The sequence below is a fragment of the Apostichopus japonicus genome, chromosome 16 (assembly GCF_037975245.1).
Source record: "Apostichopus japonicus isolate 1M-3 chromosome 16, ASM3797524v1, whole genome shotgun sequence".
Lineage (NCBI taxonomy): Eukaryota > Metazoa > Echinodermata > Holothuroidea > Aspidochirotida > Stichopodidae > Apostichopus > Apostichopus japonicus.
In genome coordinates, this window is record NC_092576.1 from 9,100,716 (window position 1) to 9,119,962 (window position 19,247).

General features: G+C 37.8%; 2 protein-coding genes across 15 annotated transcripts in view; one reads left to right on the forward strand and one right to left on the reverse strand.

The window, feature by feature from the left end:
* Positions 1-19,247, reverse strand: part of LOC139981981 (uncharacterized) — a 471,811-nt gene that overhangs the window by 169,055 nt on the left and 283,509 nt on the right. The window lies entirely within an intron of this gene.
* The window catches only part of LOC139981986 (tyrosine kinase receptor Cad96Ca-like), a 196,139-nt gene that overhangs the window by 78,532 nt on the left and 98,360 nt on the right, over positions 1-19,247 (forward strand). The gene's annotated exons all lie outside the window — the stretch shown is intronic.

Here is a 19,247-nt window from a genome sequence, read left to right on the forward strand (position 1 = left end):
AGGGTGGCGCTATTCCCTTATACAAAAATATAGCGGCAACACACGACAATAGCGGCTGACATCCAGTATTCTCTGCGTTATTAAGCGATACTAAAGAAAACGAAAAAAAGCAAGTAACCTAAAAAAGAAGCACTATTTCCCTACAATATATGCATGCGACTGTAGTCTACAACTTTAGGTTTCAGTATGATATCCGCAATCCATATTTTCTGCTTCAGGGATGAGCTTTTACTTCGATGCTGGCAAACAGACGTATCTAAACGGCATTCAATCTTGGAACTGAGGAAGTCTTATGAACAGGTTTGATTTAAATTTTAACGGATATCCTCTTACTTAGGGTCACATACAAAGTTCACAACCTCCGGAACGATTCGGAGAAAACATGAATTTGTTCTAATCTAACTAATGAGCTACAATGAATAAATCAACAACGCTTCAACGAAATTTGATAACACATTTAATTCTATTTTTTTTTCTGCTTCGTTCCTTTCCAGATTTCATAGCAAAGCGATTTGCAGTCATCTTACATGACGATGTCATGAGATGGTAATTGTTATACTCACATTTTAACTACCATCGGCTCTCAGTCAGAAAAGGAAAAGCTGTAACGTAATGCAAAGGTAGTCAATATTGTTGGATTAATCTGAGACGACGGATATGGTATCTTTAAGTAGTCACTTGGCTTGAATGCTTGTACAGTACTTCAATAGACATCGTGTGTTTAATTCCTTCTGCCATTCATGCAATCTATAGTTCAGAGCTTGAACCGATTTGAAAGCACAAAATACATACATTAGAGGGTCTCAATTTATGTGGAATTATTTCAAAACAACAGCCGCGTGTGCGGAGCGGTGTCCACGCGGAGAACCCCTCAAGTTGTTAGACTGAAATATTTTTTGCTTATTCGTTGCGACTGAAGCACATGCCAGAAATATATTGTAATTTCTTAGGAAAGAATCCTAGGACCGGAAGCTGTAAGTGCTTTCATGCAATTCCCTTGTAGCTATTTTAACTAAACCACAGAAATACACTCCAAAGAATTCAGTTGCATTGGAATTTATTTCAATTAAAGGTCATGTGTGCATTGGTCCAAAAGAGTGACCGGAAAGTATTTTAACGTTATCAAAACATTTTTGACGTGAGTCATTTTTGCTTCATCCCAGTCGACTGTGGTGGAGGGGGGGGGGGTGTGGATGAAGTCACAAATTTATAGTCGGTACTGTATTCAAGAGCTAGATCACGTATGTATGAGCTGATTAGTTCTTTTTTGCACTCATTCAACAAGTCACTTGGTTTAAATATATTTACGTTGTTTACAGAAACAGGCCGATTGAACCGTGTTTATTTCCTTCTAAATTTGATATGTATATAGTTCCTTTTGTATTTAATCCAGCCAAGCATTCGGCTATATGAAGTCATCAATTAGGATTATATCTAATGCTTTACCAAAAGCTATAATCTATACAGTTCTGTAGGCTACTGTATTATAGAATGTGAAAGTGAAGAAATAAAGACTTCCCTTGTCAAGTTCTTATCCAAAACGTGTCATTGTTGTGTATGATAGTTGAATACTGAGAAAACGTAACTGGATTCGTTATTGCTCCTCCTACGTGGTTATAAGCATACGTCAAAAAGTGTGTGCATCATTAGATTGGACATCTACCTGAGTAGTATTTGTTCACCATCTTTTTATTTTGGCCTGTTATTTCCTATGCTACTACCCACAGAGAAGAACAAAAAACTACATCCCCATGTTTCCTGTGGTATGAACCTGTGGCGTAAGGTTTCAAAGGTGGGGCCAAGTTCAAATTTCAAAAGGTCAAAAAAAGGGGCGTTGCCCTGGGATTATTGAATCAGTGGAGGAGGATCTGGGGTTCCTCTCTCAAAAAAATGGATGTATTTTGTGGCATATTTTGAAGATATAATTTAGGTCTGTTTTGAATATATAATTTAGGTCAGTATAAAAAGCTCTTAGCGATAAATTGTGGTAATATACCGTCATAAATTCCCCAACAGGGCAGAAAGGGAATCTTTTTCCAAAGTAATTAATAATCCCATGCGAACAGTAGATGATTCGTCACATGTCATCAGACCCATAGTAAATAGTTGCCTTTTGAGAATGAATCAGCTGCCCCCAATCAGAATTGGTAGAGGATGAACAGGATCTAAGCAGAGGTCAAGACAAGTCTTTCAACTATTTTGAAAGGGCTGAAAGGAAGTCCAAAATAGCTCTCCAACTGTAAGAGTAGCACAGCTACTGGAAACCTATCTAATTTGGGCAACCCATCACTTTAGGAGGAATATAAAACAACATCTCGTCTTATGCGGGAGGCCATGACAATATAAGCTGGATAAAGAAAACCAAGAACAAAGTTTATGACTAACAAATCTATTTGTTTCTACAAAACAAAAATAATAATAACAGAGTAATTGCACATTATTAAGAGAGAAATTCCCTTCAGAAAAATATATACATATGATTGGATTTCCTTTTAAAACATAATTTCAGTTTCGCATCTTGTCATTAATTATTTAGTTCATGTTTATATCAGGACCGCAAAGACCTACATATCTGCTTCCTTATGACAAAGGATTACCTTAAAATAGCAATCTGATTATAAAATTTGTGCCAATGTATGATCCAAACAACTTTACAAAATTGTTATGGATAATTATAAAATCACATAATTGAGTACTACAGATCTTTCAAGGAGAACATTTGAGTACAGACAAAGTAGAGTTCTACTGATACACACAAGCTTTTGTTATTCAAAATTTGATCAAAAAAAAAATTGAAAAATATATACATATGATTGGATTTCCTTTTAAAACATAATTTCAGTTTCGCATCTTGTCATTAATTATTTAGTTCATGTTTATATCAGGACCGCAAAGACCTACATATCTGCTTCCTTATGACAAAGGATTACCTTAAAATAGCAATCTGATTATAAAATTTGTGCCAATGTATGATCCAAACAACTTTACAAAATTGTTATGGATAATTATAAAATCACATAATTGAGTACTACAGATCTTTCAAGGAGAACATTTGAGTACAGACGAAGTAGAGTTCTACTGATACACACAAGTTTATTCAAAATTTGATCAAAATTACATAAAAATACACAGCTGGCAAAAGGCACAACTCTCAAACTCAACTTGAAAATCTTGGTAGTTCTGACAGTTACTATCACAGTGATTTGAAAATAATACCATCTACTGATGAGACATGGTGATCTTCTGAGGCTTCAAGGCATCAAAAGTATTTTAGTTTAGTAGAAAAAAAAGGATCAGGAGGGACACTGAAGCCCCCATCAAGGACGCTATAGGAGAGAGAAAAAAACTGAAGACACAACACTCAGACCCAATCACAATGCTTAAAGTGCTTGTCAAAAAAAAGTTATGCCGAATATTAATCCTACTATGTGACTTTTGGAGTTTAAGACAATGACCTCTGGTACAACTACTATTAGCATACATGAAAAAGTCGGTAAAGGATAAATTGTCAAAACCATGCACAATCTTGGAAACCTAACGCAACCTCCTAAGCTCCAGTGTGATGAGATTCAACAGTTGTAACCGCCTATTATAAGGAACACTCTTTAAGGAACTGATCATCCTAGTAGCCCTCCCCTGGACCTTTTCAAGTACTTCCTTATCCTTAGCAAAATATGGGTTCCAAGCCTGCACAGCATACTCTAGATGAGTCCTCACCAACTGCTTATAATGCCTAACTACGATGTCCTCTTTCAGAAATTTTCTATTTTCTATGGTTCCTCATATTTTTCAATTAAATATTCATAATTTCACACTGCCATTTCGGTTTTTGATTTTAACAAATGAAATCATTATTTACACCCAAACATAATGAAGACTAGATCTCCTTTTACAGTTTAAATACAAAATCCTGCAACTTTGCTCATTGCAGTGAGTCAATTGGCTATAGCAATGACGTACAATCTATAACTTTTTAACAAACGAAATCTTTATTAACACTCTAAACCAGTGAAGATCAGACCTTTTGCAGTTTAAACACATAAGTATTTCCACTGATTGTAGTCATTTATAATAAACCATCTCTATTGCTCAAGTAAACGAACATGGTTGGGTTGGGTCTAGTGCAAATTTGTGAGCTTTAAAAAGATATATGCAAAACCAAAGCCACAACTGGCTAATAGTTCCATTATTGCACAACACATCCTCTTTCACTGAAAGGACTTAACTGCATTCACGACTTGATTGAGAGCAGGTTCTATTTTAAATATGAATCCCAAAAAAGTCCTTAAATAACTTATTTGTATTTTTTTGAAATATATTGTAAAATGAATTAGAATGCTCAGCAGATGCTTGTTCTATAAAAATGTTCTATTGTTATTATGATCATATCTGCTTTGAAATACCAAAAGTGATGCGTACAGGAATGTAGTGTTAAGTAATAGAAGACCTTATGAAGTTGGCTAGAAAGACCTTCTCTGTATCAAATGACAAAAGAGCCTGGCAGAGTTGAAATCTATGTTGAGTTCCATGTATTAGACCATAGTATAGATACATCTCAGCACAACCACCAATCACATCATCTTTTGATCGCTATCGGTTGGATAACTTGCAGTTTCTTACCTCTTGCAGTGTGTGTATAATTTATTGCACTTCCTGCCACTGTGATGAATATTCAGTTTGCTTCAACCAATATTGCGAGTGTAGTACCTTCTTTCTTTTTTGGCTTTTCAAGCTTTTAATATTGACAAGCAATGTTACCTCTGGCACAACAACTATTGTATGTTACACATTATCTTTAAGGTAACTGTGGAAGTCCTTGTAAAATGAAGATGGAAGTATTTGTGAGTATCCACGAAGGAATGTACAAAATGATGCCAATCATTCAACATCAAACTTTGATACAGTATTAAACCAAGGTTTATAGCTGATTTATCAGCATTCAACAGCTTCAGTGTCTTGTGCATTTCTCCCTTCTAGGTCCATGGGTATCCGGATGTTCTGCTGCTATAGGGAGTAGATGTCATTCCTAAAAAGAAAAACACACAAAAAATTTCATGTAATGTTATTTGAGCAAGGCAATTTATTATGTTCTATGTATTCCAAATAGGGATCAAGGCTATCATGTTGAAAAGTACTGATGGAAGATTTCCTTGAAATGCACCATATCTTGGTGTTCCATTTTACAACATACAAATGGTTTGGGAGGTGAGGTGAGCAATACTGGAAGAAATATTATGTCCTCCGAAAAGTTGCATAAACAGGGAACCACAGGCAGGGAATCAGGATTGACATCAGCCTCAAAAAGGGCACAGCAAAACAACAAAATGAAACTGAGGAAGGGCACTGACAGTATCTTTCATCTACGCAACACTATGTCATTTGAGGAGCAGTTAAAGTGTCAAATCAGATTATTTGGATACAGTAAAAAAAACACAAGAATTAGATGACAACTTTCATTTACAGTTTTAAGTAGTTGAGTGAAAAATTGCAAATATCATGAAAGCAACTGGCAACAAAAAATTTCAAAACTCCTTAATTTTTTGTTTATATTGCAAATTATGACTGATGGCATGTACAAAATGCCTAATGAAATAATTCAGGTATTTAACCACCTTAAGTGTATTGGTCTTCTGACACGAAACGTGTTTTTCTTCATGTTTTTTGGGTTCATTAACCAACTCGGCAGTCCCATACTTTGTCGGCGAAAAATGTTTTTAAAAACGACAGGTAATTGTGTATTGTGGATTTGATTTTCTGCATACAAGCTCTAAAGGGTTGTGTGTCATTACATTTTGATCATAATATTTTGAAACTGGAAACAAAGTGATTACAACTTGTTAAAAAGTTTTGAATATATTGTAGTAATTTAGAGCTCTTACATTTTAAGGTTAGATGGGTATTTCCACACGTGTATTGTTAGGCCTAGTAGTCTACTTGTGCTGCTCGTATTATATTGGACTGTTTAGGGTTGCCTGGGTATAACCAAGCTGTCATGATATCGATATTTAACAAACTTTCTTAACTGGTTTAGAAATGAATATTTAACACATGCTTATAAATGCGTTTAAAGCACATTACGTACTACGTAAGCTCCACCCATTCCCTGTGATTTATAGCAATATTTTAAATTTTTTAAATTTAAAAGATTTTAATTTATGACTTCGCTGTATGTTTACAAATAGAGGGAATGGTGCCTGAAGTTCGTGAACAACCTTCGTACAACGTCAAAGGGATTTTACTGTGTGAATTCCCTTGCATTAAATGGAAAAGTCCCATTGACTTAATGTGTGAAAGAAAACAGATCGTCAAAGAGCAACGTTCTTTGCAAAGGAAACCTCCCCAAGATTGTTGGGTTACTCTATGATGTAACTAAGTGTACGAATCAGAATGTGCAGCACTGATAGATGGTCGGGAACCAATGGCAGAACAAACAGGGCCGTTGACTTTTGCCGTCAACCGGGTGTATTTTCTAGGGGCACCTCAGCAAACATAGAGGCACCGATGGCTCTTTGCTGTCGGTGCCGTCAGTAATGTCAAGCCCTGCACAAGCAACATTTTAAAAATGGAACAATAAAAGCCTGGGAAAAACTATTTTTGTCGTTGCTCCCACAAATATACTGCACCTTTTAGTGATAACAATGGTGAGGCTGCAGAACCCAAACAAATTTATTCTAATATTCTTAAATTTAAATCTGTGTCTAGCAGAATATACTGGTACTGACCTGAATCTGAAAATGACTCACGATTCTTCTGTAAAACAAAAAGGTCAGACAACATTACATATAATAATCAACCAATGTGTCTTTTGGAACAGAATATCAAAAGTTTGTAATTCATCCTGTACATTTAACACTGTACACAAAACTACACCAAGCAAACAAAGTCCAATAGCTTAGTGATTCCTTGTCACATTTTGCATTACAATATTTCATGGGAAAAAGAAGACAAAATTACTACCTTAGACCATTGCTGGATTCACATGATCAACATGGTTTTCATGCGTATGTGGACCTTGCTTACAATGTATATGATGTCTTAAAAGAATCCAAAGAAAATAGAAGAGAATGCCCCTGCCTGGCTACGAATGTAGCTAGGCTTCTGTAAGATTATGGTTCCTGAAGTACTAGACCTTTTCTAGCTAGGTGTTCGAGGGTAAGCCTATGTAGTAACCCACTATAACTATGAACTGCTACTTGATTAGCAAATTTGCATTTTTTCCAATTTGCTATTCTTTTCATTTAACTGCAATATGGAAAATGTGAATGCTATTCCACTACACTGCTTAAATCAAAGCCATCTTTTACACAATGAAAAGCATCAGGTTGAAAAAGCATCTATCGTCCATGCACAACCTGTGTCAAGTATAAATCCTGTTGAGCATAGTGCATTTCCTATCTAACAATGTTACAATTCTTACTCAACAATTGCGAGTTACCCAGTGTATTTGTTGAGGCCTGCTAGTAATGTCCTTCATTATGATGCCTTTGATATCATAAATAACTACTGGTTATTATTATTATATTTGTGTTATAAAACTCCCACCAATTCAACACTATGGCTAAAGCCTTTATTACCACTTCAAAAGCTGTTGATAAGGTGACCCATCATTGATTTCTAACATTTTAGTGGTGTGTATCTGACATAATGTTATATTGAATAAGAATTTAAGCATCAAACCAAGTAAGGTTTACTTCTAAGAACACTTTTCTTATCCTAGATGTATAGTGTTTTGTGAGTAAAGCCACAAACGTTCTGAGATCTTACCAGAAAGTGAAAGATTTTGGTATGCATTTCCCGGCAATGACTGCACTGAATACTCCCGAGTTTTGATGATATCTTTCAAGAAGGAATGAAAGATAATATGAAACAGGTAAGCACTTGTGTTTGAAGAAATTCAACAATTTGAAGTTTATAATGTATTCTTATTGAATAACAGAAATACGGATAGTAAATGAATGGCAAAGGCTAGTGAAACGTTATAAAGGGTTGCTTACATTTAGTAAACACAAAATCTATAACTGCACCTACAAATCCAATCAATAAATTGAAGATAAAGAAAACTATTTCTGCTACTTACCTTTGTTGGTTACTACTTGCTGCAATAGAAATGTCAGAAAGATTTGTGGTCAGAGATTCCAGAAGAGTTGTAAACAAGGTGAGAAGATAGATGTATATTTATTTAAATGGTTCCAATTATTTTGCTCATCTATCAACTTAAAACACAACGGACCAGTTAATATCTCATTGGAAGCTTACATGTTCCCCCTGTAGTTTAACATCAATGGCCAGTAATAAGGTAGATTTGTTCAAGTTAAATCAAATTTACCACAAATTTACCACAAGCAACAGAGAAAAATTGTCAACCTTAGAGATCACAGCAAGAACTGAAGGATGTATTTCAGTAGGGATATTCTTTGTGTCACACAATGTGACATTTAATGGAAGTGAAAATAAACTATACTGTTATTTGAAAACTTCTCCCCAACAACCACTGATTAATTCAACTCAAATGTGTCTGAATGTAATTTAGTTAACTGAATAACCCTCCTTTCTTTACTCAAGGGAGAGTGTTATTGTAGATGGTCTGTAATGTCAAGATGGTTGTAGCAAATGTTATTTAAAATGACTAGTTTCCTGTTATAATATTCTATTCGTTTAAATAAAAAGTTGGAAAACATTTTAACCTTCCCAACCATACCATTAACGAAATGTCCCTACAGGGGAATGAATCCTTAGGTAGCCGTCCTGACCTAGTACGAATCAGCAGAGAGAGGCTCTGGATGCAACGCCTTCGTACCATTCAACCTCATGGGCTGAACATTCCGTGACCGGACAAATACCCCCCAGACAAATACCCCCCGGACGATTACCCCCAGACAATAACCCCCCGGACGATTACCACCCGGACAGATACCCCCCGGACAAATACCATCCCGGACAACTACCCCCAGGACAACTACCACCCGGACAGATACCCCCGGACAATTACCCCCGAGGACAATTACCCCCCGGACAAGTACCCACCCGGACAACTACACCCGAGGACGAATACCCCCTAGACAATTACCCCTGGATAAGTACCCCCGGACGAATAAACCCCTGGACATATGCCGTTAACTATAGGAGACGGATGCAGCGACGGATACGCCCGTCTTTTTCGAGTTTAGTTTCCCGCGGGCCTCAACATATACTGTACCCTGGTCCCTCGGGCAACTCCGAGAGCATATTTACAATTGGGTCAGGGTGACGGTTAAACTGGCACCACTAGGGTCGTCGTGTGTCCTGGCCCTTATAACCTCCTCCCGACTTTTAAAAAGATTCGAGCTTTTCATATATAAGCCCCCAAAACTCCTGGATAGGGTTTGACAATGGACCGAGGCCCGGGGATTGGGTTGGGAATTGCTCACTGCTGGTAGTAACTATTAATTTACTATTTGTTATAGTGACACTATTCTGTATTATAAATCTCCGAACAATTCCGGCTTATTGCGACTTACCATTTTCAAGTTTTCTTCTGAGTAATTTTACTTGATGATTTGTTATGTTATGTTAGTTTTTAGCGCTTTATATGGCACAGCCATCTCATAGCACTTTGAATCCCTGGTGATCAGGCTGGCTGCTGTGAATCCAGCGCACACACCTTACTTACCTCACAGGTACCCATTTATACACCTGGATGGAGAGGGGCAGTCGAGGAAAAATGCCTTGCCCAAGGACACAACATAATAGGATTATATATAAAACAAAAGCATTAGCCACTCGGCCTCCACGCTCCTCTTGTTTTGCTTTTTCTAAGCTATTTTTTCCTGTGAGTGCACGCCATTTTAGGATGGGAGGAGCAGAAGGGAGGGGTGGGGCAAGCACAACCACGGTCCACCCCTCTAGTTTGGTGTGCATGATCATCATCCATACCTCCCATGCATTGTTTCATGGACCGCTGGTCTATCATAGTCAAACCCGGTAACGGTGTAGCCCGTTATACCAGCAGAATTGCCTGTAAGGTTTCATAATAGTATATACGATTGTATGAAACATAAGTAAAGAAAGAGGCTTGAGACCACAACGTCACTACCATTTGAAAAAAACCTATTCTCTGGTCATTCTGTTTGCAAAAAGAATGATGATAATCTAAGAAATCAATTTAATTTTCCCTAGTTATAATAATTCTACATTCTAACTATAAACAGATTAGTGATTGCTACATTGCCCACAAATTGCCACCCATAAGCCAAAGAATAATAGGTTTTCCTTGTAATAATTTTTACAAAGGCCGGTAGCGTCTGGCGCTTACCCGAGATTTTTCATGGGGTGTCCTATCACCTTTAAGAGATTTTCTACTGTACAAAAGTGTGCTTAGATGCCAAATGGTGTAACTTGTTGCCCTTCTAAGGCAAGACTATACTAACATCATTGGCGCCTTCAGGAGTTCCGGGTAAATTTGGGGGATTTGGGGCATCCAAATTCATGGTGATGTCACATATACACAATCAGCATTGAGCGTGTGTTTTTATTTTGAGGTATCGAAAAACTACACCTCAAGGTCCCCACCCCTACAAAAATGTCTCCTAAGATCTTCGCTTCTTCACGCCTCCATTTTGTGTGTTTGTGACGCTGGCCCCACAGGTTCAATTCCCATCTCGAGTATGGCTGTCAAAAGCAGTAGTGTTAGTTTTTTTTTTCAATTTCCGGTGCAGTCCAATAGCTGTACTGCAGTTGTTGTTGAATCCATTGTAGTGGTAAGCAATTGATTCGGGTTAACTGTGTTCATTAGTTAGGTTCGACAAGGCATGTGCAATAAATCTTCCTAGGTAATATGTTATGTTATTAACAATGTTATATTTTTTATCTCAGTTGCTACAGAATACCGATACTGTATCAGCTTATAGGCAGGGACGTACCTACAGTAGGACTGGTAGGACTAGGATTGGGGTTGTAGGGTAAAAAAAAATCGACTATGGTTAGTCTTTAAAGCCCATAAATTACGACTGCGGCACAAACTCGATTGCGCACGAAACGCAAAGTTTTTTTTCAGCCGTATTATCGTGTCCGATCTTACGGTCATAATGTTGAAATACAAACAGAAGGTTGGCTAAACAAACAAAGTTAGAGACATCAGTTGTCATAAATGAAAGAGTTGAAGTAAAAATGATTAAATCAGACTTGCAACTTGTAATACATGCATGACATCATATACATTCTTACTTTCTATTTCAATCTTTAACTCTCAATTAAACTAAATATTCACAGAAGCACGGAGTGCTGCACTGTTCAACAATTATTCGCTGTTGTTGGACCGAAAAGAGACTGGGGATAGGAGAACTTTGTCATGTGTTCTTTTTCGGATATCACTGGCATGTGACGTGATTCTCAAATGAGATCCAGGTCTACATACATTCTACATAAAATACGCGTTCTTCGCATTATGTGCAAAATGCGCTTTTCCCTTATACCCCTCCCCACGACCGTCACCATTTCCCCATCTCCACTCTGCTTTGTAAATCAGACACGCACGCATGATTTCGCCATGGAGGTCGAATTCACGATACTGATCTGTATCCTGTGGGAGGAGTCTTAGGGGAGGGGTGGCCCCTTAATTTTCAATATTTATTTATATGATGGTCGTCCGAAACATTTGACCCCCCCCCCCCAGCGTATGGGCTTGCATATATCTCATTTTTCGAAATGCCCTTGGATGTAAATCGGAGCAATCAGTTACACATCCATGTACTAAAATAGTTTTTGATCGCTCGTTCTTTTCACAATCGCATTTGCGATCCCAACATTTCTGATGGTATTATTTCCTCTGTCCCCTGCTTGCTACGCCAGTGGTCCCTTTCGCAGTACCCTGATCGGTACAGAGAGAGAGTTTTTTTGTTGATTTGTTAAGGTTTTACGGCTCAGTTTCTAACCAATTGGTTTAAGTTACGCCGACGACGGCCTTTTTTCAGTTGTGGCGCACTGGCTTGTTTTCCCTACTCCATTGCTTGAGCACCAAGCACAATAGCAGTAGGTTCCAGTCTTTGGTATGACCCAGCCAGGAGTCGAACCCCTAACCTACCGGCTACAAGTCGGATGCTCTAACCACGTGACCATGCAGTCGGTCTGAGAGAAAGAGAAAGGGGAAGGGGGGAGTACAACTAAACGACAAATGTAAAGAAGTTGTCGGAACTGTAGCGAAATTTTATCATCAATTCTAAAAACATTTGCACTTCATCACAGTTTGTTTACAATTGTCAGTTGATTTTACTACACAACCATCAATTGCCTTTCACCATCAACAGACCAGCAATTCCTTTTGAAATCATCTCTTTTGTTCACTGCTGGTCAGCCTATTTAACATTGTGACTCAACAGAATAAATCAGGCAAGCTCACCTGTTGTTGAAATATCTTCACTACCGTACCCTAGTAGATGTTTTTGTATCATGGCAACAACTGGCCAATCAAGAGACAGTCTGGAAAAAACACATGACTCAATTTTGTGGATACATACCATGTGCAGCCATTTTAGTAGAAGGACTTCACCCTGGAAGCAACAATTTTCTGCTAGACACATGCAACTGTATATTACAACTCATCTGCACTACGTTATGTTTTATCAGCTGCAGTAACTACCAAGAGGAATTCTCATATAGATTTAATCCATTGGATATAATTGGATGATGATGGTGATGGTGATGGTGGTGGTGGTGGTGGTGATGGTGATGGTGGTGGTGATGGTGATGATGATGGTGATGATGATGATGATGATGATGATGGTGATGGTGATGGTGATGGTGATGGTGATGGTGATGATGGTGATGATGGTGATGATGGTGATGATGGTGATGGTGATGGTGATGGTGATGGTGATGGTGATGATGATGATGATGATGATGATGATGATGATGATGATGATGATGATGATGATGATGATGATGATGATGATGATGATGATGATGATGATGATGATGATGATGATGATGATGATGATGATGATGATGATGATGATGATGATGATGATGATGATGATGATGAGCAGTGGCAGTAGTATTATTGTTATTAACTATGATACTTTTAAATAAGGTGTAAGAAATCGGCCTGACATTTCGACTGTAGAAAACAGTCGAAACGTCAGGCCGACTTCATACATCTTATTCTTCAACCTTGGTGATTTTGTGGATAAGCAGTTTTTATCAGCTACGTTATTTTACTTTTAAATTTGGTTATATCAGGGTTGCCCAACCTTTTGATGAGGAGGGCCACCTCGAATGATTATGATAAAGGAGGGGCCGCATGAGCCTACAAGCTCCTGTGGCATGTCCAGGGTTTCGTGCCAGAGCGGCAAATTTCAGCAGCCCCGCCACGGGTCTGTATGGGAAATGAAGTTTCCATACAAGCGGAGCGCCACCGTAGGTTGGTGCGTGGCGTGCAAGAATAAAAATCGCCCAAAAGACCCCCAGATTGCAGGAAATGACACTTCACAAGCCTTCTGATCTGTATCAAAACAATCTTCATATTGAGATATAATGATCTCTGAAATTTATCAAAAAAGAATTCCTGGGTAAAAGTACATTTGTAAATTAATGAGGTTGGCGGGCCGGACGGGACCTTGCGGCGGGCCGCACTGTGGCCCGCGGGCCGTAGGTTGGACAACCCTGGGTTATATAGAAGACGTGGAACATCCGGTCAATTTCTAACTACTACATGCATTTTTGGATTGTCAGATGCTTTAACGTTTCATATCAGAATAATAATCTGATATATCAGAATAATAATCTGATATATCAGAATAATAATCTGATATACCAGATTAAGAAAATTTTCTTTCATGGCCCTAATGGGCTTTCGTACTACGGAGTTCACCAGCTAAAGGTCCGCTTGGTGAACGGGCTCGTAGGGGGGGGGGGGGGGCTGGGGCGTATTCTGGTTTAGTTCGGGTAGTAACCTGGGTGAGGTATCTGTGCTGGTGTATTTGTGCGGGTAGAGTTTTCCTGGAGGTAATTGCTGGGGGGTGGGGTTAATTGTCCTCGGGGGTATTTGTCCTCGTGGGTGTATGTCCGGGGGTAGTTGTCCCGGGGGTAGTTGTCTGGGGGGTACTTATCCTCAGGGGTATTTTTCCTCGGTGGTGTATGTCGGGGGGGTAGTTGTCCTCGTAGGTATTCGTCCTCGGGGGTTTTTGTCCGGGGGTGATTGTCCGGGGGGAATTGTCCCGGGGGTATGAGTCCTGGGGGTATATGTCCGGGGGGTATTTGTCCGGGGGGTATTTGTCCGGCAACCGAACATTCAGGTAGGGTATGACTAACTTTTCCTCTCCACTCCTTCTCCACTCTCTCCCTCCCCCTCCCCCTTTTCAATCATCCTCTCACAGCTCTCTTCCCCTCCTTTTTTCTCCACACCTTTCTGTCTTTGTCCCTCTCCAGTTTATTCCCTACCCTGTGCCTTTAATCCTCTCTTTGTCCCTCCACAGTTTATCACCTTCCTCTCCTCTTCCCCTGTTACTTTCTTCTCACCATCCATTGTCTACTTAAAATCCCCTTTCATCCATCTCATTGTGTTCACCGTGCTCATTAACCTGTCCGTATTCTGTGCATGTGTTTGTCCCCTCTGTTACTGTAACTTGTCATTTAGCCTCTGAAGAAGATCCTGCAAGGATCGAAACGTCAGGCCAACTTACTTTTACACAAATATTCTATTCGTTGAAAGAAAATCATTCCATGTTGTCTGTATTTTACAGATAACTATAATGACATACTGGTATTTGTCATAACGCTGTTCTTTTTAAAATAATGTAGGCTTGTCAGTAACTTCCATGGTGAATACTTCCATTGGAGGAGAAACAGAGTTCCTCTGCTTTCAAAAGTTATCACCCTTGCTTCAATTCCCACTTTTTGATTGACAGCATGCATACCACTGCAGTGTAATCCTAATGTGGATCGTAATCAATGTAGAATTGACTTACACACACATCCGACAAACTCTTCACATCTCTCCGAAGTCCATTTTTCAGAGACATTTTGGTAATTAATATCCTTTGGGCATAAATTTCCAATTTTAAATTAACATAATAACTTCCCACAGTTTTACCCATGGGTTTAACTTATTGATGGACAATGCTACGGGTGATAAACTCCAGTTTGACCTCAACCTTACAAGCAAAGATAAGTAAGATGGTCTCTTAAAGAGAGGCACACAAAGACTGCTGGGAGAAGTTACCATGTACAGTAATGCAACCAATGTCATGTTTTCCCTTGTAATGTATGCACAAAATGACACCTGAAGTATTCTGTCGTACTGCATATTGTGCAACTTCACGGAAAGAATTCCTGTAAATCTGAACAAGCCTCTCGGAGAGACACAAGCATCCTTTCATTAGGCTGCCAGTAGCTTCACATAACAATTGACATTATATTACTGTGCTCCTTCTTGTAAACAACTATTAGCTGATTATTGTTACCAGCTTTGGTCAAAATTAAATTCACACCAAATGATGAAACTTAGGAGATCAATGTGTGTGAATGCTATATTTTTTGGTAAAATGCATAGCAGAAATTTGAAAATAAAAAGTTAACAAAGACAATGATCTACACGTAAACTAACCTTTTGTTTACACATATAGATAACTGCATCAAAGATAGGTACATCCACAAAAGCAAATATTCGATCATTTCCAGAATATACTGTACATAAAAAACTCCTGATTATTTCTCAACAAACTTAAAGTCAGAAAAATATCTCACCAGGGGTTGCACTTCTTGTATACTTTGGTTATCAGCTGCAGCAGCCTCCTCAAGATCTGTGGGGAGATGAAAGCTTTGATATTCGGTGTGGGATGATGAATTTGTACCTCTACAAAACATTAGGATTATTGTACTTCAAAGTGGATCCCAACAAAGTTCATCCAAGCTTTACTTACAGGAATTACTGTTTACAACTTTCTCTGGCTTTGATCTCTCTGGTGACCTTAAATGGCCTTTGAACTCTCCAGCAATGGATAAGTGTCTTGTCCCCACTAGAGTGGATCCACATACAATGTATGAAGTATACTCAAGTTAATTTTGGAGGTACCATGTGTACTATGTTTTCAGACTTTCAACTCTGAAAAAGGGAGCATGATCTAAACAAAGGAATGTTGACAGAATGCAAATTCTTGCAGAAACTGATCTCACTACAAGAACTCCTCCTTGATGAATATGGGGATCATATAAATGTAATATGAATTAATGACCTCAGCAAAGTTTAACAAGTTCTGTTACACTTGTTGGAGATATATGGAACGACTAAGAAATGCCATAGTCAGTTTTACTATATGATCTATCTGTTACATATTAATACATCAAAGCATGTATTGGAAGAACAACTATGTTAACTCAAATCTATGACTCAGAGGCAAAATGAATGTTATCATGAAGTATGAATCTGACATACTTAATGATTGACCAACTGAAATCCTATAAAGAATATAAAAAAATATTTTACATGCATGAATACAGTGTTATCTTACCTGTTTGCTGTCCTGGGTTCTGAAATGAAAAGAATTAATAAGTGAAAGTTACTTGAAATAGACTACAATTGATCATACTAACAAATACATTAACTAATGATGTATTGAGATATTGGAACATCACCTTTGTACCATCATTAACTACAATGTACAGACTGTGTTCTGGAAAGTTGACACAATACATATGGACATACACTACTTAGAATATCTCATGGAACAAAGCAGACAAGATTTCAAGTTAGACCATTGCTGAATTCATATGATTAGCAAGGTCCTCACTTTCACGCTTATCTGCTTACACCGCAAAAGATTGTTCTCTGACATGAAGGGCAATTCATATGCCACTTAAACCACTATCAGCTAATTATTGTTGCCAGCTTTATACAAACTTAGATCAACGCCAAATGATGCACCTTAGGAACATACATGTGTTTGTAAGCTATATTTTCTGGCAAAATTAACAAAGACAATGATCTACAAGTAACTAATCATTTGTTTACATATACATATCACTGCATCAATGGTAGGTACATCCATCAAAGTAAATATTTGATCATTTCCAATATATACATAAACATTCTCTGAATATTTCTCAAAGCAACTGAAAGTTAGAAAAATATCTCACCAGAGGGAGCAATATGTTGTAACAACATAATGACAAATAGTAACTTATAATAGCTCAAAAGAGTAACTTTTATTTAAGTAGCTGCAATACTGAAGACAATGACTAATGAAACCTTATAAGGTCACCAATCTTAAGCAGAAGGTCATAATCAACTACTCCAGGTGACAACATGGCCTAAAATGTAACTTACTACATTACACATTCAAATTATTCAATTGTTACTTTGATAGATGTGAACATGATAACATTCAATGTTCTCCAATATAAGATATCATACTATTCAATTTTACTGAAACCTTACAATGAAAGATAAAATAATTGCAATAAAGGAACAGTTCATCTGGGTAGCATTGCAAACAGAAACTCTACACAAAACCAAAGATTATGTATACAAATGGTATATTGTTGATACAATTATATTTATGAGTATGTTCAGTACTTTTATATGCAGAAACCAAACAAGAACCATGAAATTAACGTACAAATGAAACAACAGTTTATCTGGTGTAGAATTTCACAATAGGCAATCTCTGCACAAACTAAAGTTCTAAGTTAACAATTCACTATCTTTTAAGTTTCATGGTATTTTCTCTACTGTGTGTGTGCAAAAAGCATAAACCTCAAAATTAATGTACACAATGTAATAGGGCTGTGAGTTTTCGTTTATAGACCTAAACGTTTAAACGGCCGATTTTTCATTCGTTTAAATGTTTAAACGTTCGCGAAAATCGCGAGAAATAGTTTTAGTACCGTAATCGGTCTTTTCCGACCAAATTTCGGTACTATTTTTTATTTTAAGAAAACCGAAATGTGAATTGCAATTACTAGAAAAAAACAAAGTTAAAGCTTCCATCCATCATTTGTTGACTTTGGTTTCTCCTATTTACTGTTCTTTTTGCAATATGAAAGTAAATTGCAACAAGAGAAAGCTTTTCTGCTAGACGACATTGTCAGCTATGATAGGCACACGCCATATACCAGTGCTGAGTGATGAAAGCTAGGCCTAACATTAGGCTATGCAGTTTCTTATATGCGTGAATCAGTTTGGTAACCTTGTAGTATTGAACTGACCTTGGTGGCCAAAGTTAGTAGTTGTGACAAGTAAACACTCAAATGACGATATGCAGTTCAAAATAAATTGTTATATCCAACGTGTTTGTCCTCTTTGTGATGTTTTCATTATTTTACTTCAATTTAACAGTAGAAGATATGGAAAATCTTTTCAAACACATTACGCAAAGTTCGTGTTTAAAAAATGATCGTTAAAACTTGAAAGGTACATTGCGCAATACAAAATACCATATGACATGTACAACCACGCACACAGCTGGCCCAGAACACACACCTAGCAGTGAGAAAACATTTGAACAGGGCTCTGTTAGTTGAACAACAAATATGCAAAAAGTAACATTAGACCAATCACAGTCCATTATTCACAGACACACCTGGCGTCGAGGTTGAGCCAAGGAATACTAAAGGAGTAAAAATGTTGCATATATGGCTGGAAATTACAGATGTTGCCATTGGACAACTTTTCTTTGTTATTTTCTTTGTTAGTTTCCTTTCACTATTTCTTCTGTTGGTTGTTCGCTTATGTTGATGTACACATGTTTCGAACTTTAACGTGAACAACTTTAACATTTTTTTTTGGCTGACCAAATCTCCGCTTTTGCCAGCGATACTTTTACAACTTGTACTTGAAGTGAAGACGGTATTTTCCTCTTCACTCCTTGAAGAGAATTTTTTTACCGCCAAGACACCACCCGCGAACATGGCTAGAGCCTCGTGCAATTTGGTACCTTCGAACACCTAGTCAGCCACTACTGAATTTATTGGACCAATCATATTATAAAGCAATTTTTTTACGATCTCCAATTGATACATTTCCTTTGATCATGTATTTGAACAACTATTACCAAGTTGAGTATTCGACCCGGTATTGTCTGGTGAGAGAGTTCAACGTGATGGACATGGATTGTAATTATTTCGATCGAACATGCATTGACTGGATTATCTGCGCCGCCGGCTCGATATAAAATACACTTGTGCCGCGAATCAGAAAGTTTTCACAAAAGGATAACAGCGTTGCAGAGCGCAAGCTATTCATGCCCCTATTAAAAAATCTGTTAGCGCCGATTAAT